The sequence below is a fragment of the Vicugna pacos genome, chromosome 2 (genome assembly GCF_048564905.1).
Source record: "Vicugna pacos chromosome 2, VicPac4, whole genome shotgun sequence".
Classification (NCBI taxonomy): domain Eukaryota; kingdom Metazoa; phylum Chordata; class Mammalia; order Artiodactyla; family Camelidae; genus Vicugna; species Vicugna pacos.
The window spans coordinates 27,724,989-27,752,877 of NC_132988.1; the positions used below are offsets into that span (position 1 = coordinate 27,724,989).

General features: G+C 34.5%; 1 long non-coding RNA gene across 2 annotated transcripts; it reads right to left on the reverse strand.

Moving 5' to 3' along the window:
• Positions 1–10,694: 10,694 nt before the first annotated feature.
• Positions 10,695–18,834, reverse strand: LOC140700035 (uncharacterized). Of its 2 annotated transcripts, none has more exons than XR_012078255.1 (3): positions 18,751–18,834; positions 12,232–12,319; positions 10,695–10,763 (listed from the first exon to the last, which is right to left on the reverse strand). It is a non-coding gene; the product is annotated as an uncharacterized lncRNA (long non-coding RNA). The 2 variants fall into 2 exon arrangements; XR_012078256.1 differs by lacking the exon at positions 18,751–18,834 and adding an exon at positions 15,774–15,832.
• Between the last annotated feature and the right edge of the window lie 9,055 nt (positions 18,835–27,889).

Consider the following 27,889-nt stretch of genomic DNA (forward strand, 5'->3'; position numbering starts at 1 on the left):
CCCAACCATGCTGGCATCCTGATCTTGGACTTCCAGTGTCCAGAACCATGAGATAAAGTTTCTGTTGTTTTATAAGCTACCCAGCTTTCCCATATTGATCTATAGATTCAAGAAAATCACAGTTAAAACAAAAATAACAGCATCTTGGATTGTGGATACCAACAAACTGGTTCTGAAGTTTATACAGAAAGGCAGAAGACCCGACTAGCTAACAGACTGTTGAAGAACAAAATCAGAGGACTGACATGACTTGGCTTTACCTTTTTCCCATGCATTAGGTGAAAAACTCAAACTCTTATTTAAAGATTGAACCTAACTGTTCTATCTGAAGCATCTGTTCATATAAAATCAACTTTATATAAATTTAACTTATATGAATTAACTGTGAATTTCTCCTGTTAGAAGAGTCAAAACTTTAAAAGCTCATGCCATATTTTCTACATGCACAAGAAAATCTACAACTGAAAATTATGAAAATTAATTTAGAAAAACAGTCATTTGATTAAAACAAAGATTCAAGTTCAGAGAGTTATATATAAACAAGCTTTCTGCAATTGCATGATCACCTTGGGACAAACTTTAATGTCAAATAAATTCTTATTTTTCAAGAAATATTGATGTTTCTTTAGAAAATTTGCTTTCTGATTCTCATGTGATCATTGATATCAACATATATTTCATGTTGATGGCATCATAAAAGTCAGCCAACATTACAGTGCATGCTCGTCAATTAAAGATTTAAATTTTCCTTAAATATCTACTTTATTCTTATAGATACATTAAAAGAATTTATTGTATCAATATCAAACTTTAAAATAAATAAATTGTGTCAATTTCCACTATATAATAAATTTTAAAATAACCACAGCAAGAATATATGTTCTAACGTAGGATTCCTTAGTCTCTATTTTCTGCATAGACTTACTGTACAGCCAATATGTAAATTCCTACCTTTGCCACTGATCCTCACTGACTGGCCACGTTGAGGCTCCACGCACCAGCTAGAGCGCGACTAGCTGGTACACTGAGGGAGTGGCAGGGGCAGAGAGGATTATCCCACTTCTAGGTCACATGTGACAGAGTGGGCAGCAGCGCTAGGGACTCCTCTCCACACTGCTCCGCGTACTGGCTCTAGAAGAAGCATTAGTTTTATTGGCTTAGACAAAGGCAGAGTTAAAAAAAAATGCATACATCTTTCAAATTGTCAAATTTCAAAAAATGTCTTAAGGTGAAACTTCTGTTCACTACAGCCAGATCCTATACACTGTAAGACCAAAAAAAAAAAAAAAGGGAGAAACAAAGTCAATGAAATCCTCACGTTTATTTTATTACATGGATTAATAATGGTACTCCATAACAAAATTGAAAATCTAGTACAAATAGTAATGGGACCAGACGCTAGGTTACCAGTGGAAATCAGAACTCTGCCAGGCAAACTAGGCTATGTGGTCCCCTTAGGGGTGTGTGTGTGCATTCCCCCAGTGTTTGAATTGTTTAAATCGATTCTGCCACATAGCTTGGACAGGCCATTCACCCTATTCAACTCTTCTAGGGCAGCGGTTCTCAACTGAATGTAATTTTTTCCTGCAGGGCACAATTAGTTAGGGTCTGGAGACATTTTTAAATGTCAGCAACGGGGGATGGTAACTGGCATCCAGTGAGTAAAGGTCAAGGAAGCTGCTGAAAATCCTACAACGGCTAGAACAGACTGGCAAACAAATTAGTCTAGATTCAGTATGTCAGTAGCTCTGAGTTTGAGAAACCCTCTCTAGATAGTTCACAGCAGCCTTTGGTATCTAACTATTGAATCAAAAATGTAACAAGAAAATTTTGAAATTTTGAAATTTTTAGAAAACAAGATCACTTACCCAAAAGAATGTGCAATTTAAAATAGACATATAAAACACTCCAGAATTACTACATTTCAATTTTTGCTGAACCCTCGGTCTCTGTTAGTGATAACTGGTCAACCTAAAATTAAAAGAAAAAAACAGAAATTATTTTCTAAAACATTTAGACTTTGGACGTATATGGTGAAAGTAAAACCAACAGTCTAAGACAGTAAGATGTTTGAATATAAAATACCTTTCTAGGAACTAGCTTTTGGAAATTATGTCATTAATCCTCACACTGTGCCCAAAGGGTAGGCGATAGTAATTATTGTATCTGTTTTACAGATGAGAGAACTTGGTCACACAGAGGTTAATTACTTACACAAGTTTAATTTGAGAGTTGGTTATAGGACTGGGAATGATACGCCAATGTTATAACTTCAAACAATAAAACTATACATTTTTACTCTATAACAGGTATAGTTCAAATACTTTAGTTTTCATTATTATATTAGCAATTAAACTTACCATATAGGCTAGGACTAATTTATTTCTCAATTCAATATATTTTAACTGAATGGCTACTAGATACAGGGTGTTGTGCTAAGTATTGTGAGAATTGATCTTTAGTGACTGGAGAAAGAGGCTTGCCCTCAAGATGGGATTATTCTCCAAGCTTACCTTGTCCTTGTATTCAGTAAGGTACCCCTGCATATGGTCTTCACAGATCCAAGTTTCTGGAAGGGTCAATGCATGTATTTGGTTTTTCTATTGTGAATTTCTATTCTAAGCATAGGTGTTCACTAAATGGTACTGATTTTCAGAATGTTCATTATTCGTACATTTCATCCCTTTATAAGTACAAGTTTGAATGGAAAAATAATGTCTTTCCATAATTATGTCCTAAGAGAGTGTCTCCAATATTGAAAACATGGTGGTGATCAAAAATTATGACAACATCTGACACCTAGTAAGTGTGGCTTACATGTTAATTATTATTGTTACTATCAAAACTCCCTAAACCAGGAACTGAATGAACCCATACTTAGTTAAATTTTGGCTACTGAAGTTGAACCTACCCCCTGCCCCCAAACCACTTTCCAGGTAGAATAACATCCCATATCTGTTCCAATTGCTTCTAACACTGGACCGGATTTCTATTCCCATAGAGATAATATTGAACTAATCTTGTTCCTTAACTTCTACAGATAAGTGTTTACAGTAAGTAAAACTCAAGTACTACAACGAAAATACCAAACCAAAATGAATCTCTTTCTTAAATTTGTGACTTTATAACGAAGGAAAATAAAGCAAAAACAACCACTACTGCCTCTTTTAAGTGATTATACTGCACACAGTTTACACCCTCTTAATATTTTTAAATAAACCTGTCAATTGAAGTAATAGCATAATGGTTAAATTTTTAGGATCTGGAGAAGGCAAATAACCAACTTGGTGTCTTATGTGCTTTGGACATTGGGCAAGTTCTTCAATATCTCTATGCTATTTCCTTATCTGTAAAACAGAGGTGATGATAATAATATCATTCACATCACACAGTTCTGTGAGAATTAATTGAGTCAATCTATCATAATGAATTTAGAATTGTACCTAGCATGAAGTGAGCCATCAATAATATAAACTAATATCACCTCAGCATTATAATATTTTCTAATATAAAATGCCAGTTTAATTTGTTAAAATGCCTCTGTGTTTCCACTTCTGCACTGGCATTTTTATGCCATGTAGAGGGGATGTTGATTTTTTTAAAAAGAAAATTAACATGATAAAAGTAGTATTTTTGGTTGTTCAATACAGTTGTGGAAGGATATCAAATAAAGGACACAATGGAACAAGAGAGGCTAGGTTGGGGGTTAGTAAAATAGTGTAGGTATAGAGAATAAGATGGGATAATAAAAGATTAAGTGGTCTAAAAGTAGCCTGCAGAGGCAAAAGTTGTAGAATACAATCATTGCCTCCCTTGTTTGATCCCCGGATATGAAAGCAAATGCCTTCCTGGGACTCAATCTGGAGAGAGAATTTCTTTCTTCACAAATACCTTTGTGTGTGTGTGTGTGTGTGTGTGTGTGTGTGTGTGTGGTTGGAAAAGACCAACGTGATGAAACTGTTGGATAGCAAAGGCAGCTTACTGATATTTTGATGATAGGAGCATCACATTCCTCTCATTGCTTTGCTAATATGCTTGCAAAAAAACAAATCCTCCAAGAAGGCAGTGTTTGAAACGGCATTTCAATTTAGCCACTCACATTGAAAAATACTATGAATACATGTAGCTCACTTATATACTTGACATTGTCTAGTGAATTCCAAAAAAATGTCTTACAGGTGCAAACATAACAACAACAACAATTAAAATAACTGAGAACATGTTCTGCTTCGAGTTTGGATGTGGAAACGTACAAGACTGTGTGTTCACACCAACAAACATAACAATCTGAGTAAGATAAAGATTGTCATTTTCCTTAAAATGAGGAAAATGTGAGGACTCAAACCTAAATGCAATAAATTCCAGGAAGTGAAAAGCTTTTCATGTGAGAGCTTTGTTTGTAATGGTGGAACTGTGAGTAGATAATCCAAGGCCTCTATGATGAAGGTCTGTGAAAGCAGCCAAACTCTTAAGGAACTTTCGGTTCCTGCAATTGGGCTGTCATGACATTAAAATCCCGAACTGTCCTAGGCACAGAGTGAATCTGCACCACCAGCTACCTTGTAGATAGGTGTTGACTGAGTGTTCATTGGAAATATACCAAAAGCTGGAGGGGAGACAGTCGAGAGTGGTCCCCAAGTTTTACCGATACTTTATCCATCCAGTGCAAGGTAGCTGTTCTCAGAAGGCATCTGGGCAGAGCAGGAGTGCTGAGAAAAAGAGATCAGAGAAATTCCACGCTTTCAGGGAAAAAAAAAAATCTGAGATTGAGGCAGGAGTCTTGAAAGAAGTCCTAGGAGTTCACAGACTCCTGCCCTCTGAAGTCCAAAAGATCTGAAGGGTGATAGAGACACTGGACAGGCAGAGGCTCTAGACAGCAAAGAGACCCAAACCCTAGCAGGTATTCTGCAAAACAGGGAGAAAAAACCCACTCTTCTGCAGACTGATGGTGTGGTTAAATTTAAACAGATATCTGGAATTTTCTCAGCGTTCAGTTCCCTGGCCTGGTGAAGGGAAAGTTCTAATTTAATTATTAAAATACAAAGTAACAGGGAGGACCTCTTTCTGCTTAGAATATAGAAATCTGCAAGGAAATTTGCTCACAATTGAACAATGGGGAAAAAAAGCCAGATAAAGTACAAATTTTCTTGAATTCATCAGAGAGCTGAAATCGTAAAGCAACCAAGTAGATCATTATCATGAAGAAAGTTTAAACTATCATATGAAATAGCCTCAACTTTCAGCCATATAATCTCAATTGCCATGAAACCCACATCCATGTTTTATCATTTCCCCTCTTAATTTTGAAGGATTAGCCTTCTTCTGCCATCAACCCCACACCACCATTCAGCTACTATCCTATTTCTCTGCTCATTTTCTGTGAGAGAATTTTCAAAACATATATTTGGGCTCCTCGGGCAAAATTGGTAAAGAAAATCAGTCTATGGTGGATGAATTATAGAGGTGAACAAAAGGAAGAAGGCAGAGAATTAGGGGTTCCTTCAGGACCCGATCCAGGCTCCAGAGAAAGAGGATAGAAGGATTTTTTACTACAATTTTCCAATAAAGTAGCACAGGTATCTAGGAATATATAGATTTTATACATTACAGAGAGATAATTTATCACTTGATACAATCATTTCAAATGTCTGTTTTTCATATTCTGAAAATGAACGGGATTTTTCTACTTTCATGTGGCTAAATACTTTTAATTCTGATTCCTAATAGCATAGAAATCTCTGTTTGAAAATGGCAACCTTTAAGTTCTGACATACATAAATTTTGTATTATTTAATAGCATACATTTCAAAATCATTTGCATCTTATGAAAACATAGTTTTTTGAAGTTAGAAAAACTGATAATTTTTATTATTTATTTAGCATAAAGAAGATGACTTAGTCACAATTGCTAAAACCTGAGCGCAACCAAGGTATTTTTCAAAAGTGAATGGATAAATAACTTTGGGTCATCATGTCAACTGAAAAAAATGCACAACGTGGGAGCTGTGAACTAAGTTTTATTTGGGGCAGAATGAGGACTATATCCCAGAAGACAGCATCTCAGCTAGCTCTGAGAACTGCTCTGAAGAGGCAGGGTGGGAGCTCAGTATTATATATGATCTTAGTGAAGGAGGGTTACACACAGTCAAGCACACGTTTAGGCAGAGGCTTGCTGCTAGTCACGAAGAGCAGACGTCACTGTTAATGATTTTAGTGATTTTCTAGATATGAGGAGATGCAAGAATATGGGCTCATAAATTCTTCTCCTGAAAATATCTATCTAAAGTCCTGTTCTGCCAACTTTTTTTTTCTTTTTTCTTTTTTCCAGAGCGCAGAGTGCCTCGTTCCTGATCTCCACCCTGAATTCCTTGCAGGGTGTGCTGAAGGTCAGTGGCTGCAGCGGCTCATGATTTAATCCTTGTAGGGGTAAATGGAATGTGCCAATTTTTAGTTGACAATCCAGACAATGGAAGATTATTTAGTACTAAAAAGAAATGAGCCATTGAGGTGTGTAAAGATAAGAAACAAATGCATATTACTAAGTGAAAGAAGTCAATCACATATACTGTTGGATTTCAACTCCATGACATTCTGGAAAAGACAGAACTATGGGGATGATAAAAAGATCAATGGTTGCCCAGGGTTAGGAGGGAAAGACAGATAATTACACAGAGCATAGAGGATTTTCAGGGCAGTGAAACTACTCTGTATGATACTGTAATGATGGATACCTGTAATCATATATCAGTCTACACTCAAAGAATATATAACACCAAGAGTGAACCATAATGTAAAGTATGACTTTGGGGGACTATGCTGTGTTAATGTGGGTTTATCAGCTGTAACAGTGTGGGGGATATTGATGATGGGGGAGGCGATGCACGTGTAGGGGCAGAAGGTATATAAAAACTCTGTGTTTTACACTCAATTTTGCTGTGAATTTAAGACTGACCTAAAAAAAATAAATTCTGTTAAAAATTATAAATCAATTTTAAAAGAGAGAAGATGACTAAGGAACTGCATAGAGTGATTTGTATTCAGATTACGTCACATATATTGTCTGTTGATAAAAATAAATGGCATCTTTATCAGCCGTCTCATGGGCATGGGCAAGAAGACCTTATTTCCTTGCCATCCTGTCCTCTTCACAAGGTTACTTGAATGTTTTTATGATGTGGCAGTTGGCTCCCCCACAGCAAGTGATCTGAGAGAGAACAGGAAGGAAGGAGAAATGCCTTTTACCGCCTAATCTTGGAAATGATACAGCAACATTTCTAACATAGTCTATTGACCACACAGACCCATCTTGGTACAGAATAGGAGAAAACCACACAAGGCTGCAGATATAAAAAGGCGAGGATCATTGGGGACCACCCTGGAGCCTGGCTGTCAGAACATAATGTACCAAATGTCATAAAAGAGTGTCATTTTACCTTGTTTACTATTTACATGGTTTCGCTCTTCTCAAATATCAAGAAATATCCCTGTTTCTTTTGCACAGAACAGTTAGGCTTTTATCCCATTTTCACTGAGATGAGAGCAATACACAGCACTGTGAAAATTTAAGGTGTACAACATAATGACTTGACTTGCATGTACTGTGAAATGCATGGTTACCACAACACGTTTAGTTAACATCCATCATCTCATATAGATATCAAAAAAAAAAAAAAAGGTAGGGGAGAGAGAGAAAGCAAGAAGAAAACAGGTATATTTTTCCTTGTGATGAGAGCTCTTAGGATTTACTCTCTTAACAACTTCAAAGCATTCTACACAGCAGTGTTAACTACAGTCGTCATGTTACACCACCAGTACTTACCACTGAAAGTCTGTAGCTTTTGACCACCTCCATCACGTCCCCCCTGTCATCCCCCACCTCTGGTAAGCACAAATCTGATCTCTTTTTCTACGAGTTTGGGGTTGTTACTGGTTTTGGTGTGGTTTTTTTGTTTGTTTGCTTGGTTGGTTGATTTTTGCCTTCTTTTTCTTTACAGTATGATCTTCACATATAAGTGAGATCATACACTGTCTTTCTCTGACTTATTACACTTAGCATAATGTCCTCAAGATCTGTTCATATTGTCCCAAATTTCCTTTTTTATGGATGAATTTCGTGTGTGTATGTATATATAATATATATTATATATGTGTATACGTGTGTGTATACATATAATATATATACATATATATATTCCACAATGAGATTTCACCTTTTTAACACCTGTTAAAATGGCTATCATCAAAAAACAAGATAACAAATACTGGTGAGGATCTGGAGAACATGTCACCGTGAAAACATGGAGGTTTCTCAAAAAATTAGAAAATAGAACTACCATATGATCCAGCAATGCCACTTCTGGGAATATATCTGAAGGATACAAAATCACTATCTCACAGAGATTGTCTGCACCCCCATATTCACAACAGCATTATTTATAATAGCTAAGACATGGAAACAACCTAAGTGAGCACTGAGGGATGAATGAAGTTAGATATTTTTAACTGATATATTCTGAAGATGAGTCAACCTGAAAAATTTCTGCATTGTTTTACATTTGTAATAATATAAAGTCTCATAGCTGCCTTTAAAGTCTACATTCTGTTTCTTAAAAAGTGACAACATATTCATTTGATAATACATTCCCATAAAAAGCAATTGATAAAGCTTCTGCTATTGTAAAAGATTCTTTATCTAACATTTTCTATATTTACAGTAATTGCAGATACTTACTAATACATCTTATGGATCTATTTAGTGTTTTCTTTTTAAATCCACAGTAGAAACTGAGTTTTCAGTTTAAGGAAGAGCCCCTACAGAGTTAATCCACTATGTTAATCCATTAATGATGCACAATTTACTATTAAGTAGCATTAATGAATGTTAATGTCATTAAGTTTACAGTGAGACTTTAGACTTAATTATATAACTTGACAAAAGGATCTGAAAAGACACTAAAAGTTTCAAGTTAAGATAGATTAAATGCCTGCATTTAAAAACAAATGTTTTGTAATACATAATAAATGATTGCATATATACTGTTAGAAGTTCCCAAAATTGATATCCAAGAAATAGTTACATTTTTTAAAAGTCTCATCAGGAAAGAAAACTTTGATAAAGCTTTTATGCTGCATTTTTAAAGTTACTTTTAAATTAAATAAAGGCTCTGAATTCTTAGTTTTGTGTTTTTGATACAATAAATATTGCTCAGTAGAGCCACTGCAGATTTACTGCCCATCCTGCACATGGTCTGTACATCCTGTAAGTCATCCATGTATATGAAAAAAATGGCTATTAATTACCTTCACCTAGAACATCACTCTGATTTCTATATAAACACAATATCATGCACTTATTGAGGAAAAATGTGTCACAGCTCAGTGTTACAGCTCAGTTGTGACAGCAACCTGGATCCGGGCGAGAGACCAAGCAGCACTCAGAGAGTTGGAGAACTCAGGTTTATCACACCAGCAAGCCCAGAGGAGTTAACACTTCAAACTCTGGACCCCATCTGTAGGTTTTCACAGCCCTTTTATAGGCTGCCAGTTTTACACTTTGCAACATCATATGCAAATAAAGTGCAACAGAAGTTGACCAACCAGGAACAAGCTTTGTAGAAATAGACCAATCAGGAGTAAGCTCCATGCAAATGAAGTACTACAAATGGACCAGTCAGAAGTTAGGGAAGTGGACCAATCAGAAGTGAGAGTAATAACCAATCAGAAGTGAGAATAATAACCAATCAGGAGTGAAGGAAAGTGAGCTCAGGGAACCAATAGAATTCTAGGTGTAAGTTAGCCGCTTTAGAGTCAAAAAGTGAGATAGAGGCTCTGGGCCAGGGAACTGGATGCTAGTGGGAGGAGAGCAGCGGCCTTGCCTAGGGGTCCTGCCAGTCTTTTTATGGGGCTTCCTGCCTCACCAACTAGTGTGTGCATAATTTTAATATAAACAGAATTATTAGGAATTCAATCTCACATGTGTTTAAGGAATATTGTACTTTATTTTGTTGGCAGTGTGAGCAAATATTGTTCATCATTTAGCAGATGATTACAGGTCACTGTTTATGGTATTTGAATTAACAGGAAAGTCAGTCTTTATTGATCTGCATCTGTAGCTTTTACATTTAGAGTTTACTCTACATGTAGATGCAAGCAACTTACTACTTTATTATACTATTTACATAGTTCAGTCTAGATATTCAGACACTGAAATAAGTATCTCCCCTTTATTTCTCCTTTTTGCTAAAATTAGTACACCATAATAGTTTAAAATGCTTGATTGTTCTTAGATGATCATCTCTACGCATCTCATTTCAGTGTAATAGAAGGAACACTAAATATATTTGTTGTAAGGAGGAGACGTTGGGTCTGATAGGATTGAGAAGTGATTTCGAAGTTGTTTTCATATAGTGTAGAATTAGTACAGGCTCTTTTCTGGGAACTATTCTACAGAGCAAATAAATGCTACATTGTTGAACTTTCTGTCCTCTGATTTAAAAAATACATAGATAAGCATAAAAACAGTGCCTATGCAAAATGCACCAAATTGCTATTTTTAATTTCTCAGAATGGCCTATAAGACTGACTTAAAATGTACAAACAACTATATATCCCTGGTTCTCCAACACTCTGCCATACGTTCTACACTCACATGACCGTATGACAGTCTCTCCAAATTTTCCACAGTTCCTTACTCACTCTGATTGCTGTTTCCTCTTCAAACAAAACTCTTCTTTCCAGTATCTGTATCCTGAACTCTCCTCCAGCTTTCAATACGAACAACAAAGTGATTTTTTTTCTGTGCAGAACTTTCCCTTTCCCATATTTAAAATCAATTCAGATCTCTTATTAGACAAGAAGCCAATTTATTTTGACCTCTGCCATTAAAATAACATTGTCATATAATAGCTTTATTATTTCATTCTTTCCTGCAGGTCTGGAACTATAGATTAAGAGTCAAAGAGTAAATATACAGCAGGGTCATCTAACTCTTGCTTTTCAAATTGTGATCATTAAACCAAGACCATGGGCATTACTTGGAGGTCTGTTAGAAATGCTCTCTGAAACTCCATCCTAGACCTACTCAATCTGAGAATGCATTTTTAACAAGACCATTAGGTTATATGTTTTCACATTAACATTTGAGGAGCACTTTTCTACCTTAATCAGTTTACAAATGTAAAGATCTTTTGTGCACAGAGATTCAAGGACATCTTCAGGACCACCAGTATCTTATACATAGACTTTAACATATTGATATTAAGATGAAAATCTATTATATAAATTATCAATATCACTATCATTTTTAAATGATGGAAAATGCTTTCAAATTGGCTGTATTATGGTTTCTTTACAATTTTAATATCTAATTTACTTATTTAAATTTATGCTGTAATAATGGTTAGATAATCACAATATTAGATTTATTTTCCCCAAATTTTTATACATGCCAGCTCATTTGAGAAGAATGGTTCAATGTCCTAGAACATGGTGTACTATTTGAATTTTTATTAAATCAACTAAAAATAATGTTAATAATGTCTATTTAATTCTTACACTTATGCAGCAAATAGTCTTTAGATTCAAATTTTTTCAATGTCTGTTTGGTTGTCTATATTAATATACTATAGAAAACATTAAATTTTACTGGTAGGTATTTAATTAATTACCACTAGATGGATTATTTATTTGTGAGAAATACTTTTACATTAAGAAAAGAATTATGAGACTTTTTTTAGTATTGTATAATAATATAATGATAATTTAAAGTATTCACAGATTTAGGATAGCTCAAACATAAGCACTTGAAAAGGTAGTTTCCTGGTAATAATTTTTTAAATAAAATATTAATATGGCTTCACAGTTTTTTTTGTTTGTTTGTTTGTTTGTTTGGTGCAGTGTAATTTTGTTTTTTGGCAACTTGCTGGGAGTAGGGAATTGAAAATTAAGTAGTGGCAGTAGAGCGTCAAGTCCTGGGAAAGAAAATAGCCTTATCCTCATCTCTGTTTTTTTTAATAGTTCTATTTAGCATCAAGAGAAGCTGAGTTGCTACCAGTTTCAGTCTAGCTCACTAAAAACAGTGAAAATTCGACTATCAGTTTTATGTGACACAGGAGATCAATGTAATGCAATAAAATCAAAAACATTATTTCTTAATGTTATTCTGGCTTTAGAGATTTTGAAGGTATGCTTTCCTGCACACACATATACACACACAGAACAAAAAACACATACCTCTTGTTTGAAGCATGGATTTTTTTAGAGTTATTTTGCCTTGGTAACTGTCTCCACCAGAATTCCCTCGAGAAATGGACTGTATCACCTTTTGAAACAAAAGCAAGGCAAGAGTTACTAAAGAAAAGCTGAACTAGTACTTACATTCTTTGTGAAGCTTTTCTGAGTCATGGTATCCCAGAGGCAAGGAAGTAATTGTCTGGGGTTTAAAAGTCTTTTTCTAACGCTTTCTACTATGAAAGTATAAGTAAAATCGTTATTCCAATGAATAAATACCAAACAAGATAGTCAACAATTTTAGCATTGTGTAAATAAATGATTTAATTTATAACGTACATAAATCAGATCATCACTTAATTGTGTGGGTGTATTTCAATGCTGGTATGTAAGAAGATATGAATTCCACTACTAAATTTACTTAAAAAATAGGCCACTATTCGTCATTTCCTGCATTCACTTAGAGCACCATACTGCTTACTGCTATTTAACTCTTTTCTCTTCTTTGCTGAAGGCATGGCCACTGAATGAGCCATAATACATACATATTACTCATAAAGTACATGAATAAAATTAAAGTTTAATAGGTATTCATATGACAGAAGGAAGCACTATCATTGAAAAGTATACTTCACTATTCAAATTAATTGATATTGTTCTAATCAATGTTCTGAAGTGCATTACACAGTATAGAATAATTGCTGAAAGTCAGTTTTGCCTAATAACACTATTTAGGGAATGATCAAATTTTCTTAATTTTTGAAATAGAACACTCACATCATGGATTTTAATCACATAGAAAAAGAGCCCTTCATCATGCAAAGCTCTTGTCATGGTGCTTGGAAAATAGGAGTCATTCAGATGTTAGCTATGTTTTAAGTTATATTTCCAATTTATGGAAACCATTATATGTTTGTTAATAACTGATTTTCTTAAAAGCCTTTGTAATCTTAATCATATACACATTAGAATGGTACGGTTTGATACATAAAGAGAAAACATTTTATTATAGGGCTGAGAGATCTCAAAGTCATTCATAGTTACTATGATTCGCAAGAAGTTTCTTAAAAAAATGGTTATATTCATGGTTACGATTATGACACTGAAAAGATACAGACTAAAGTCAGCAAAGTGAAAGGTGCATGAGGCAAATTCCAAGAAAACAGGAAGCAAGTGTCCAGGTGTCCTAACCCAGTAAAGTCACATGGAAGAATTTATTTCTCCCATCAACTGTGTGTGACAACATGTGCAAAGTATTGCCTACCAGAAAAGCTCGCCTAAGCTCCAGGGTGTTTATTGGGTCAATCATGTGGGCATGCAGCACTGGCATGACTGATCTCAGCTTCTCACACTCCGACACTCCAGAGCAAAAAGAGATGTTCCCTGTAAATCACTATTTAGTCTTAATTCTTAGGTCAGATTGCTGTATCTTGGTCCAAAGCCTCAAGCATACAAAAATGATCATTATCAGGGACAATATTCAAGGGCTTAGTCCTCATCTCCCAGGAGACAGTAAATGGGCAGTTCTGAAGACAGGCTGTTCTTGATAACATGCAGGTGTTAAGCAACTCATTTGTGCTGAGTCACCCATTCCTGCACAACACTTTTTAAAAAACATTATAATAATAGTAACACAGGGACAGTACTTATTCAATGGATTGTTGCTTCTCTGTGGATTTATGTATAAAAAAGAATCAATCAAAAACTGTACAACATTTATAGAAGAAAGTATAATCCCTATATTTCATCATTATAATCCATGGAAGTTTTAAAGAAAACTCCATTTTGCAAATTTAACCTCTCTGTTGTTTTTTTATTTTCCCCTTAAACATAAGGACAAGTAATGCAATGCTTTTTATGATTGAAACAGATATTGATTAAAATGTAAAAGTAAGATTGTCGGTTTTTATGGCTGAATAGTATTCCATCGTATAAATACACCACAGCTTCTTAATCCAGCCATCTGTTGATGGACATTTAGGCTGTTTCCATGTCTTGGCTATTGTAAATAGTGCTGCTGTGAACATTGGGGTGCAGGTGTCATTTTGAAGTAGGGTTCCTTCTGGATACAAGCCCAGGAGTGGGATTCCTGGGTCATACGGTAAGTCTATTCCTAGTCTTTTGAGGACTCTCCATACTGTTTTCTACAGTGTCTGCACCAAACTGCATTCCCACCAGCAGTGTAGGAGGGTTCCCTTTTCTCCACAGCCTCTCCAGCATTTGTCGTTTGTGGACTTTTGAATGATGGCCATTCTGACTGGTGTGAGGTGATACCTCATTGTAGTTTTGATTTGCATTTCTCTGATAATTAGTGATACTGAGCATTTTTTCATGTACCTATTGATCATTTGTGTTTCTTCCTTGGAGAATTGCTTGTTTAGGTTTTTGCCCATTTTTGGATTGGGTTGTTTGTTTTTTTCTTAAAAAAAAAGTAAGAACTCAAATAGGCATCGATGTGTATTAGTTGTCTATTGCTGCTGTAAGAAATTTCACAAAATTGGTGGCTTATAGTAAGTTATTACCTCATAATTCTAGAGATCATGAATTCAAAATGAGTCTCACCGAGATAAAAATCAAGGTGAGAGCAGGGCTGCATTTCTTTGTGAAGACTCCAAGAGAGGAATCCCCTTGCTTGACTTTTCCATTTTCTAGAGGTGACCTGCATTCCTTGGCTTGAAGCCCCATCATCCATCAGCTGTCAAATCACTCTGACCTTGGTTTCTATCATTATGTTCCCTTGTCTGAGTCTTCTGCAGCTCTCTTTCATCTTTTAAAAATCTTTGTGATTATATTGGGCCCACAGAGATAATCAACTATGATGTCCTTATTGTAAAACTTATAACTTACGCACATTTGCAAAATCTCTTTTGCCATCCATATAACCTATTCATAAATTCTGGGGGTTAAATATGGACATCTCTGGAGAGCCATTATTCTGCCTTCCTGTAAATCTCCTTTTAAAAAAATTCTGTATTTCCTTATTTTAAATCTTAATTTCTCTCATCTTTTATTTTGAACCAATGTTTAATTCAATACTGAACAATGTTTAATTTAAAAGTATCTGCAGACAATTTTTTTGTGAAATTTTAGTGTACCTTTCTCTTTGTTCTTTCTCATTATTAAGTTAACCAATTCTCAATTATATGCTGTTTTCTTATGTATTTATTCTAAAACCTTCATTGCATATATTTTATATATATTTTATTACATATATAGTATATACACAGGATAACATTCTTGGTGATGAGATTATTTATTCATAAAATATCTTGTTAGAAATGAAGACATCATTTTATGATCTGAATGTACAAGAGGAAGAGTAAGTAATCTTGATAGCAGAGTAATAGGTATCATCCAAACAGAAACATAATAAGGAAAAATAGTTTAAAAATTAAAATTAGCCAAGACCTGTGGCATAATATAAAATATTTTAACATACTAACTGCATTTCAAGAAGGACAATAAAATGAGACAGAAGAAATATTTGACAAGATAATGATAGAGACTGCTCTAAACTGAGTTTAGTTCCAAGGAGTTCAACACACCTCTAGTAAGATAAAAGCAGAAAATCAGACCTAGGCATCTCGAAGAAAAACCTCTGAAAACCAAAGACAAAGAGATAATCTTAAAAACAGAATTTAGGAAGGACATATTAAATTCAGAAAACAGTAATAAAAAATAATTGTTGACATCTGATCTGAAACAATGGAAACTAGAGGCAATGGAATCACACCTTTAAAAGGACAGAAGGAAAAAAAAAATCTAGAATTGTGTAACATGAAAGAATATCCCTCAAAAACAAAGACACATTTTTCCAGATAAGCAAGAGTTCAGAAAATTTATCTTTAGCAGATCTACATTACAAGAAATATACTGTGTACTTCCATTAATACAAAATAAAAAATTGGTCCAAAAAGTCATAATTAGAGACACCTGGGAGATGACATAAGTATAAATATATGTTCAAAGTGACTATAATAAAAATCAGGAAAATGTTAGGGGATCATGATTTGGAAAGGGAATGAGGGAACCTGGGGAGCCTGGATCCTGGCAGCACTCTTTCTGGACTGTAAGCTGTGAAATAGATGTGTCCTTATAATAATTCACTAATATGTACCTTAATTTATGTATATTTTTATACCATGGAGGCAAACAAGGCCTTTGCTGAGGGTACACAGCTCCCTAACCACGCCTGAGCAAGGAACCCAGTGATACGAGACAGCCCTGGACACAGAGGGCTGTGAGGAGGCCTGGAGAGAAAAACTTCACCAGTGTGCATGTTATGAGCCATAATGAAATAAACATTTTACTTTTTAAGTGCCCTAGAGGTCCATTTTTTACGAAAAAAACCCCACATAATATCAAAGACAGTTTATCAATTTACCAGTTTAGGTTGCATACCTTATTTCAGAGGAACTGAGGTAGCATAATAAAACTCAGAAAAAATAAGATTTGTATGTTTGTGTGCGGGTTTTATTTCATTTTTTTTTTCATTTTTTGCTTTTTATTGATAAAGATGTAAGGGGGAAATGCCACACATGGTAGTGTGAGCAGAGGTGTCACTCCTCAAAAATTTTAAAAACTAGCTCATGTAATACTAAAAATAGTGTATTGCTTTGCTTTCTTTAGTTTACTTAAGACTTTTATATACATACCACAATTTTTTAGGAGTTCTGAAATAATGTACTTACTGCATGAAGGACCAGACAGAATGAATAAGAGAAATTTGCAAGATTACCAATATCTTCTGAGCTAAAAGATGGACTCTGGAGGCAAAAGGTGAACCATGAAGGAGATATGTCTGTCACACGTCATTTGGAATCAATTCCGTGTGTGTTGGTCCCCAGTATTTGGATGCAGCGGCACTATGGTATTACAAAATCTGTGTCCAACGCCAGGAGCTATAGCAAGGAGAAGGCTGACACGATGTTAGAGTTATGCCCTTAATGCAGCCAGCAGCCTCAGCCAAAATGAGACTGGACAGTGCCAGAAAGCTGGATATTTTGAGGATTTTCCCAGCAAAGGCAGTTTTAACAAACAAAGGGAGGGGGAAAAAAAAAACTTGTTTCAGAGGAAAGAGTAATTGCTTAGACTGCTCACAGCCTACCCAATAGCCTCAAAATTCACACTGTTTGACAAAGGACTGTGAAATAACATTACCAATAAAATCACTTTTTGATCATTTCTGTACAAAACCCAGAGTGCTGTATAAATTGCAATTTAGTAACATTAGATATCTGTTGTGATAAAAATTCTAATTTTTTTTTTTAGAGTTGACCATTTTCACACATTTTTCTTTCTAGATTAAGTTTAGAATAAACATTCAAAGTTCTTTCCAAAAAACCTCTGGGACTTTAATTAGGGCTGAATTATATTTCTAGTATAATTGAGGATAGATTATCATTTTTTAAGATACTGAGCTTTCCTACAGAGAAACATAGTGTGTCTCACCATATTTTTGAAGACAAGTATCTGAGAAATAAGATTTTTAAAATATGAAAAAAAAATCATGTACTAATATATTTACCTTAACATCTCCATCTGAATGTCAAAAAGACATCTCAAAAGTATATATTCAAATTGGAACTCTCTTCTCAAGTTTCTTCCTACACCAGCACTTCTCATCAGGACTGATATGACACCTCTGTTGTGTTCAATAATTTTCAGTACTGTCCCTCAAGTCACCCTTGATTCTTCCCTTTTCACCTCTGGGCTAACATCTAATGAACAGTGCCTTTAAACAGTCTTAACATGTATCAGGTACTTAATAAACATCTGTCAAAGGAATAAGTAAATGAAACCATCCAAAATTTGTATAGCTTTTCCCTCAAGACTTATCCTAAATTCATCCACTTCATTTCAGATTCATTGTCTCCATGAAGTCCATTTGTATTCATAATACAGATTATGTCATTTCACTGCTTAAACCACCACATAACATCCCTTTTATTTTATTTATTAGCTTTGTATTTTGTTAGCTTTGAAAAAAATCTAATGCAATTATGTAAGTCAGAATTAAATGTTAAAAATGCTGAATAATCAATATTGATTCTTATATTTCTATGCAGCTGTCTGTCCCCAACCTTCATGGATTCTTAGCAATCTGGCCACAGGTTTTTTATGTTTATACAAGTGAACGAGTGCAGAGATTCTGATCCCTTCCTTATTTTCTAACAAAGATAATAAGTATTTACATAGTTCATCACTTTTCCTTTCCCTTCCAAAATATGTAAAGAACATTTCTATTTCAGGGCATAGAGACATTAATTAACCCTTTTTAGAGCTGTAACAGTTTCCACTGTTTGGATGTATACATTTTCTAATTAATTCATTTCATTGTTTAGGTTACACTATTCTGATCTTACAAACAAGGTTGTAATGAACATCATTCACGTAAGTATATCTGTATGAGGAATTCTCCAAAGCAAAATTTTTTGGTTAAAGGTTATATTCTATTATTTTGTAACTTAGATATTATAAATACAGTGACCCTTGAACTCAGGTGGGGTTAGGGGGACCTACCTTCCACAGAGTTGAGAATCTGCATATAACTTAGGGTTGACTCTCTGTATACAACGTGAGTTCCTCTGTCTCCAGGAACTCAACCTTGGATGGAATAGTGCTGGAGTATTTCTACTGAAAAAAATTCGAGTATAAGTGGACCCGTGTGGTTCACATCCAAACTGTTCAAAGGTCAACTGTACATAATACTGCTCTCCATGGGTGCTGTATCAGTCTGTATTCATAGCAAGCACAATATAGAATGTACTTTTCCCCAAGCTTCTTAAAAATGAATTTCCAGTTTTACAATTCTTTTTAAAATTTTGACTGTGTTTGAGTCAGTTTTCTCATTTTTATTCTCCAAGTCACTTCTGTATTTTCTTTGATGGACTCTCCCAAGTATCACTTCTAATTTAATCTTCATTTGTCTGATGGCTTTATTTTTTTTTTCAATTTTTACCAAGGTCTTACAAATTCATGTTTCATGTCTTCATACTTTCTCATCATTTTTTCTCTAACTTCACACTTCTGCTTTGTGATCTCCCTTCATAAGACTGATTGCAAACTTCAATGTGTTTGTGTTCATTAATTCATGACAGAATATTTGCTTACCACTTGCTCTGAAAAGGCTTTTTCTATTTAAATAATTATTTGATGGTATGAAAGTTTCATTTCTCTCCTCAAATTATCCTAATAACAATATTATAACAGTGATCTAACATTTCCTGTGTTGCTACTCATTATTGAACATACTGGTTTTTATTAGGCTATTTGTTTGCAGAGATTTCCTATTTGGGATGAAGAGATCAAACCCTTCACTGTTCTTCTGACGTAGAGACATAGCTTCTTACAAATAAGCCTTCTCAGTGTGCTCTTTGGAAATCCATTCATTTAAGGTGCACATACACGTAATTCTTTGGGAATAAAATTGTTTTCCTTATTTAATTTTATTATTACTTTCACTGTATATGCACGTAGTCGAATACTTCTTAATCATAGTTTCATGACACAATATAGTCATAGATCCATGCCTGGCTTCTTTTATGTATTACTTTATTAGTGAGCTTTTTTTTTTTGTAGGCATATTTCTCTAAATGTAAAAAGCACTCATGAACCTACCACACAAACAAATCCGAGACCTTGATGATAACTGATGTAAACATATTGCCACTCTCATCCCATCCACCTGGTTTCTTCTTAATGAAGTTAACATTTTTCTGAATCTTATATTCATCAGTCTCTTACTTCTTTTTTTTCTTTTTAAAATAAAGCTTTATTGCTTTTCCATGGATTTCTGGATTTTCTTTGTTTTATTTCAATTTAACAAAAAATGTTCTCATGCGCATGATCTTTAAGAAAAATGGTTTTAAGTAAACATAGTAAACATTACATGTAATATTTGCCAATTGGAAATTCGTAATGTGTTTCACTGTATTAATACGATGAACACTGCAGTTTGCAACAATAATTATTTTCCAACTTTTAAAACACAACGCCTCACAATGTTATTACTGTAAGCACCACACTTCCTATGACAATTCCTCCTGCAGAGACCTGGGCAATAACATTAGTAAGTGGCACCATTACTAGGCTCTCTTCCTATTCTTTATGGCTTATATTTCACATCTTCTCCAGCAAGTTCCAACTTCTAACTTTAATACCTCTTCCTTCACTCAAAAATCTCATCTTCTCCTTCAGAATGAAAATAAATTTATTAAATAGGAGTCCTGACATTCCTATATCTTCTCCTAAACTATTCCCTTTTCCTTTTCTCTTTCTGTTAGAGTTTCTTCTGGGTAAAATTCTTTTGTACTATTGAAAACATTTCTTCCATTATTCCATTGTTGTAACAATTCTTCCACATATACCAGAATATAGAAATGTATTCTGTAGTTTAACTATACCCCATCATAATTTTTACCTCTCCTTACTGGTTACTCCACAGTGACTTAAATATATCCAGTTTTCCTCACATCTTTATGATTCTGTTTCAATCTCATTATTCTTCAGCCAGTCAAGAAATATTTCTTGAGCTCTCTGTCATGTTCCATAGAGATGGCTCTTGTCCTCATGAAATCTATGTAGTGGGAAAAATCAACAGTAAAAATTAATTAAAATTTGCAAATTGTATCAGTGCAAAGTGCTAATGAAGAGACATTTGCGGTGTTATAGCAATATTTTCAGAGGAAAATTATTTATCTTCGTGTACAGATAGTCTTCTATGAGAAAGTGCATTAATTAGGTAAACTTGGATCAGCTTAGGTAATCAGATGCTAAATAGACTCTGAAACTCCCCCAGTTTTTACACCTGGAATAGAGTTATCACAATCAAAGTACAGAGTTCAGCAGTGGGACATGGGTATACGTTAATGGGAACCTAAGAACTCAGGAATGATGGTCTTTGTGTTTCCACTATTGTCTTTGTCTCCAAGTCTCTAGCTACCCAGCATTAGGACAAAGCACCTCTCCACGGGAAAGTTCAGAATCAGCTTGAGGTAGAGCTCTCACAATGAGCTGATATACAGACATATTCTAGCTACATGGGCAGCCTTAATCTTAAAATTCCCCACCCAACCCCCGGGCTCACCCAAATTCAGGTGCAAACATAAATCCAGTTAGAAAGCAATTACAGAACAATGCTGACAGGCTGAGACATCCTGTTCCAAAACAACTCACAGACCCACAGTTACAGGATATCATTTTCATTTGGCTTCAAAGATAATGATGAGAAGGATAATCAGGATGCTGCAAATGCAAGCAAACCTCTAGACCAAGAGCGCATGTACTACTATGCCAGTGACAGATGGAAAACGCTGCAGAAAATGAAGAGGCTGCCTTGTTCTGGAGAAAGCTGAGAAACAGAGAAAGAAGCAACTGTTTAAAAGAAGACAACTCTTCAGTTTTTTGAAAATCCTTTAGAAAGATGTGCCAGTACACTGGAGCATCTTCAGGCTACACTGAGCACTTGTTGGAAGTTGTTAAGCTGTAAATTACTGCCCTAACAGCCTTCAAGTAGAAATTGCACAAATAGAAGTCAAACACTCTTAAAAAGTTAAAAATCTTAATAGGGAGCACTGTGTTCTGTTTGGAAAGAGATATTATGATATATTAAATATATGGGTCTAGAAAATATGAACGTAAAGGAAATGAAATGGTTGGAAAATAATTTCTGAGGAAAAGCAAGACAAAATAAAACATATAAAGGAAAACACCACTTGGAATGTGTTCTTTGTTGTATGTTGACTATTTTGAGAATGTTAATATGCTCAGATATATGACTTGGAATATCTGACTATTCCTATTCAAATTTGAATACCTCGTTCGCAAACTCTTGAAAGATGTCCAGCTTCTCAGATGTTGTCAAGCTTATGTGTTTTCTGACATAATTTCTTTTTGAATTTATTGAGTTATTTTCCAAATGAGATATTAATGAAGGCATAGAAAAAGAGGCCAATTCAGATAAGTCTAATCCCTACTTTCCCCATGGACTAGAAATAATAGACATCTCGGTGGGGCAGGCAGGTAAACTGACAGCAAAGAAAGGCTGACACTATGAAAATTATTAAGCAGTAGAAGAAGCAAAAAGAACACTCTTTGTAACTCTTCTTGTGTTCCCGGAACTTCTGAGGGTGGAATGTTAATAATACATGTTTCTTTCAGTGTTAAAATTGTTGATAAATAGCAGTTGGAATATTTTTTCCAATGAAAATCCAGTTTCATGAATCACATTCTACTTCATGAAAGAAGGCATTTCACAAGATGACAGTGACGGTGAATTGGAAGAAACGGGTGCGCAAGAGGGTGGTGATACAGCAGAAGGACGTTATTAACAATGTCAGTATCAGGCAGAGTGTAAGCTATGACTCTGGCTGTGTATCGTGTAAAAGATAATCTGTAGTGCAAAGGCCTAGACATACATATTAGTTAGTTACTGTCCAATATAATTGTATAAGTTTTGAAACTGGATATTGTATAAATATTTTTAAAAAACTCATTCTATTTAGAATTTTACAGTAAAATTTTGCATGAGGTACATAGGATGCAGTAAGTTATCACTCACTGGCTACTGCAGACTTTGGGTCTTGTGAACTGCTTCTTCATATAGCAGCTGTGAAATGTATCAGTACTGTAACTGAGAGATACAGGTGTTTAGAACATTTTCTTAAAAGAGCATCTAAGGTAATTTTCAAGTCAGCTTGCATGAGTGCTTCTTTTGTCACTTTGTAGTAGAAATGTCACCTCTTGTATTAACTGAAAATGCTTTTTCAGTGTTGATCTTCACATATCAATAAAGAGTTAAAAATATCCCCCACACTTATAATTGATGTTAAAATTACAATTTCATTTGGCACTTTGTACGTTAGGTGATAGTTAAAAGAAAATGGTTAATATTAAGATAGTTTATCTCTAGACCATTAGCAGAATCGTAACTTCACCTGAAAATAAAAATTCTGAACCTAAAAAGTGCAATTATGGAATTAGAATTAGAACTATACACAAGGTCTCTGCCCACATTCATGTTTTACTTGGTTTTCTCCCTTGGTTTAGGGCAGTTATCAACACTCAGTTGCATTAGAATCTCTCTGTATGGAATCTAAGAACTCTTGTTGGTGACTGCTATTTCTTTGGATGGTTCTGCTGTGTGGTGGAGACAGAGAAGTGACATGCATTAATTCTTAAAAGAAAAGGACCCTTCCTTTCACACTCATACTTGAAATTAAGGCTTCCACTTTTCTTTATGTGTCATTTCCTCATTTACAAAGAGACTTACTAATCATTTTGGAAAATATGTGTGACTTGACCATGCTGCCATTACAAGATTATACAGCACACTTCTATTTTAAAGGAATAAAGTGTTTAATTTTAAGTATTGGGTTCTTATGACAGTATTTATTTATGGAAATAGTAGTTTTTCTAGAGTGATAATAGATTTAACAAAAAGAAATACTGCTTTTTCCTTAATTGAAGAAATGTGTCATCCTAAAACTCTTGGTTTGTGCAAATGCTTGCTGAATTTCAAATATAAATAAACCTTACTTAGTCTAAAAACATCTCTCTCCTGTTTCTTTACTTCAAGGTTTGGTTTAATGTAACAAGCCAAAAAATGTTTCAAAAGATTTCATAGCAACGATTCAGTTCCCTACACAGACCTGAATTAGTGGGAAAACATTTGGGGCTCCCCCTAATTGAATGGGGCATTTTATTATGTTTAAATGAAAGGGTTCTTTACAAACGAGATTCCTGCTGAATAGAATCCTATCAAAAAAGCAGTGGAAACCTGTCAATAATGCCCATGAGCCTTGTAACATGTTTTATGTCTTTCACGGTGTGCTCTGCTTCACCAGCTCCCTTAATCCCAGCCGCAGTTCCCGTTGCCATTTTGCAACAGCTCGCTGATAAGCAGTTTCTCCTCTATCTGTGGTATAACAACCACAAACGCAGGTTTTTCAGGGCACTGGGATATGTTTTGCATAAATCAAATTTAAAAAATCATTTCCAAGTGAGATTATTTTATGATGGGAAAACTATTCTTCAAAGAGACAGGAAGCTGGGCTTTGAGTGTTTCTTTCTAGGTATATGATCAAAACTGTCATTTGGTGGTTAGGGATTTCTCTAAGGGGAAAAAAAATGACCTCACAAGAGAAATAAGATGCTTCCCACATTGGCTTTTCTACATCTTTAAAATGACATTAGAAAAGAGAATAACAGATTGCGCTTCCACTGAATTTTTCAGTTATGCTTTAGATGACTTATATTTCTTTTCAATCAGGCTGAATGGTTTTAGCACAGTAAGATATAACTGAGCCTGCCCTCTGAAAGGTGTTAATAGTGAAGTGGAGAAAGGAGGGGTGTTGTCTTCAAGAAGATTATTGCAACTCTTTTTTCTAGGACGAGGGCTTTTCTTGGTACCTTATTATCATATGTTTTTGATTAGAGAAGTCTGTGTGTGTTTTGAAACAATTTGGTCATTACTGTCACAGCAGGAAGATTTCAGTGTTCATATACACAATAATTATGGAGTCTCTGAAGTATTGCTTGGCTTTAAAATTATGTTCTTAAAAAAGTTTTCCTCAGTCTTTTATTCAATGGCAGATATTGTTTATACGAAGATTCAAGTATTTTCTAAAGTAACTATAAAGTACTAAAGGGATGAGAAAACAACAAGTTTGATTACCATTTATTTTTTAATGCATCACTGTTTCTAGTGTGAATCAATTATATTCATTTATATTTTTCTCAATAGATGCGACTTAGATAATTTTTAAATTTATAATTCAAGTTCCTGAATTTCTGCCATGGATAAAAATATTTCACTTTTGAAATACTATGACTTTTAAAAATACATATATAAACCTGTGCAAATATTGTCACTAAGAGTTAAATAGCCACGGTGTAACTAAGATTGAATATTTTATTTTTAAGAACATGCAGGGATATTCATTGTGTTCATTTCTGCATTTTTTTTATGTTGGGAATACTTCATAGTAAAGAGTGAGCAAAGCACACAAAAAAAGAATATTTAGCAGACACTTAAAAGGCAAAATAGCAAAAGACTCATGAAATTAGGCAGTTTTTTCTAACGTGTCAAAATTCCAGTTTCTGCCTATTCAGGACATTAAGTCACTTATCCCGTTTCTCTTGGTTACCTGACAGTCTTTCCGGCTTGTGTCCTGTTCTCCTCACACCTCGCCACTCCCAATTCAACCCTCCTTTTGAGGGAAAGAGTCATTCTTAAAATTCTGGGTCCTAGAATCTGAAAAGAGAATTATTACATATTATGTGATTGCTATCTGTTACACTTCACTTATCAGAAGGCTGACATTTCCCAGGTAGTAGGTGTTAAATGTGAAAAGGAGAATAGTTCAAAATAGAATAAATTTCTGAATACATTAATGCTAATTTTCATCATATGTAGTGCAAATAGTAGTATGACTTTCTGATCTACGTTAAAAAAAAAAACCCTGTAAGTTTATGTGATTACTTCAAAAGAAGGCTAAAGTGTGTCAGGATTTCTATTTCTAATATAATAACAATTATTTTCCTACTCATATTTAAACATAAACTTAACTTTTCTTCTTAAAGCAAACCAGAAACATTTTGCCAGAAAGTAACTAGCTTTCGTGGTCTCAAAGATATTCTAATCCTCTCCAGGGCATTTTAAGAGAATATATGAGAACAGAATGCACTGTGTTCATGGTCAAAGAATATTTTTTACTGCTTTTTCAACAAAATACATTAGGTAATAGCTGATCTTTGCTCTTCTTGCTAATTTTTATCCTTTAAAAGCCTTTATATTTTTGTCCATGCTTCTGTGCTTCTCAAATAAAGGCCAAAGTACTATTTCATAGCTCTGCTTAAATAATTCATTTAACAATTAAATTCAATTAATAAAAATAAATAGACTCAGGTAATATAGTCAGAATTTTTAGTAGAAAGTATACTAATATTAATAATTCTGTCCCACTAGTAGCCACTTTATTTCCATATGTCTGTTTTAAGAAAGATATTTTGTTTACTTTATCTTGTCTGTTTATGGAGTCAAATATATTCATATTTGTAGGGCAAAGATTTATATAATTCAACTCACTCTTGTTTTCATCCAAGTCGCTAAACAAAATCTCGAGGATACTGTCTTGGTTCCTAAAATACTCCAACATTTCTTCAGGTTGAAAAAAAAAACCTTCATTTTACAAATGTTCCCATTTGCCAGGTCGGTCACGTGAAAGGCTGGGGGAAACATCTGAGGGTGTTATTTTTGCCTCTGCCACACTTGCTATATACAAGATTCACATTGGTGATACACTCAAAGAGACAGGAGTTAAAAGATAAACTGAGACAAATGAAAAATGATAAAGTTTATTTGAGCAAAAAACAATTGGAATAGGCAGTACCTGTGGTTAGAGTGTTCTACCAACAAATGCTGGAGGGAAGACTTTTTTAGGGAAAAGGCTGAAGCAAAGTAAGGAAATTATTCATTGGCTATAATTTAAAGCCTACTTGGCTGTTTGTGATTGGTTTTCCTTAGGTTTTGATTTTGTAACCTCGAGGCATTTAGAGGCTTCGATTTTAGTTTGTTCACATAGGCACCTCAATCTAACGGCCTGTGTAATTAACTTAACACAGGTAACACTTAAACACATTCATCTTTTGCTTTCACTATTGCTGACAGGTTGTTATCAACCTTTGGAAAATTATTTATGGTTGTAACACAGTATCCATGAAATAGTCACATATACATTTTATTTTAGCAATTTTTCTCTGAATTAAAAAGAATACAATTACTTTGTGTTATATTTGTAAAATTCAGAAAGGCATCAAGATTCTTTCGTTGACTATCTGATTATCCTGAGTTCACTATTAATAGTTTGGTGTCTCCATTTTTAGTGTTGAATGTGTAGATACATGCACCTTTAGAGACAGGGATAGAGACAGTGATAGGCAACAAGTGAGAAATTTAAAACATGCATATGAGAGAGAAACTTAAAATTCCATCTAGGAAAGCTTAGGTGAATTCCTGTGGCTAATGTACCATAAGTTCAGTAACTAATGACCAAACAATGTTGTTCATGTAAGAAGTAACTAGATTAAAAATAAAAGGCTGCTGTTAAAAGCAATTGTTCATATACCTTTAAATGTAGTAGTCATATTATTATTCACTGTTGTTTGATTTTTTTTATGTCATCTTAAAATATATAGCCTGCCTTATGAGGTCAGCAGTCACAAAAGAATCTCATGCCTCAGATCATTGCTCAATTAAAATAATATCTGTCCCTTTGAATGCATCACTTATGTAAACTTCAGATAGCCTATGTGTCACAGAGACAACACTATATATTCACCACATTTTCCTCTTCCTGGGCACAGAGCAGGGTGACGTTTCTAGCATTCCATGTGACTAATCTAGCAAATGGGATAAAAATCAAAATTGTACAACAGGTGTGATTCCTGCAGATCTCTCTTCTTTGCAGCAGTGACCAGAGATCATCTTTGAGATGTTAAGAGAATTCATACAGCACCCTGAATCTCTGAGTGACCATGTGGAACAGAGTGCCAACTCCTGCAATGCCACTTGTCAACCAGGATGGAAAATGTGGAATGTGAGAAATAAACTCGTGTATTAAGCAAATGAAATATACGATTTGATTGGTTATCAAAGCAT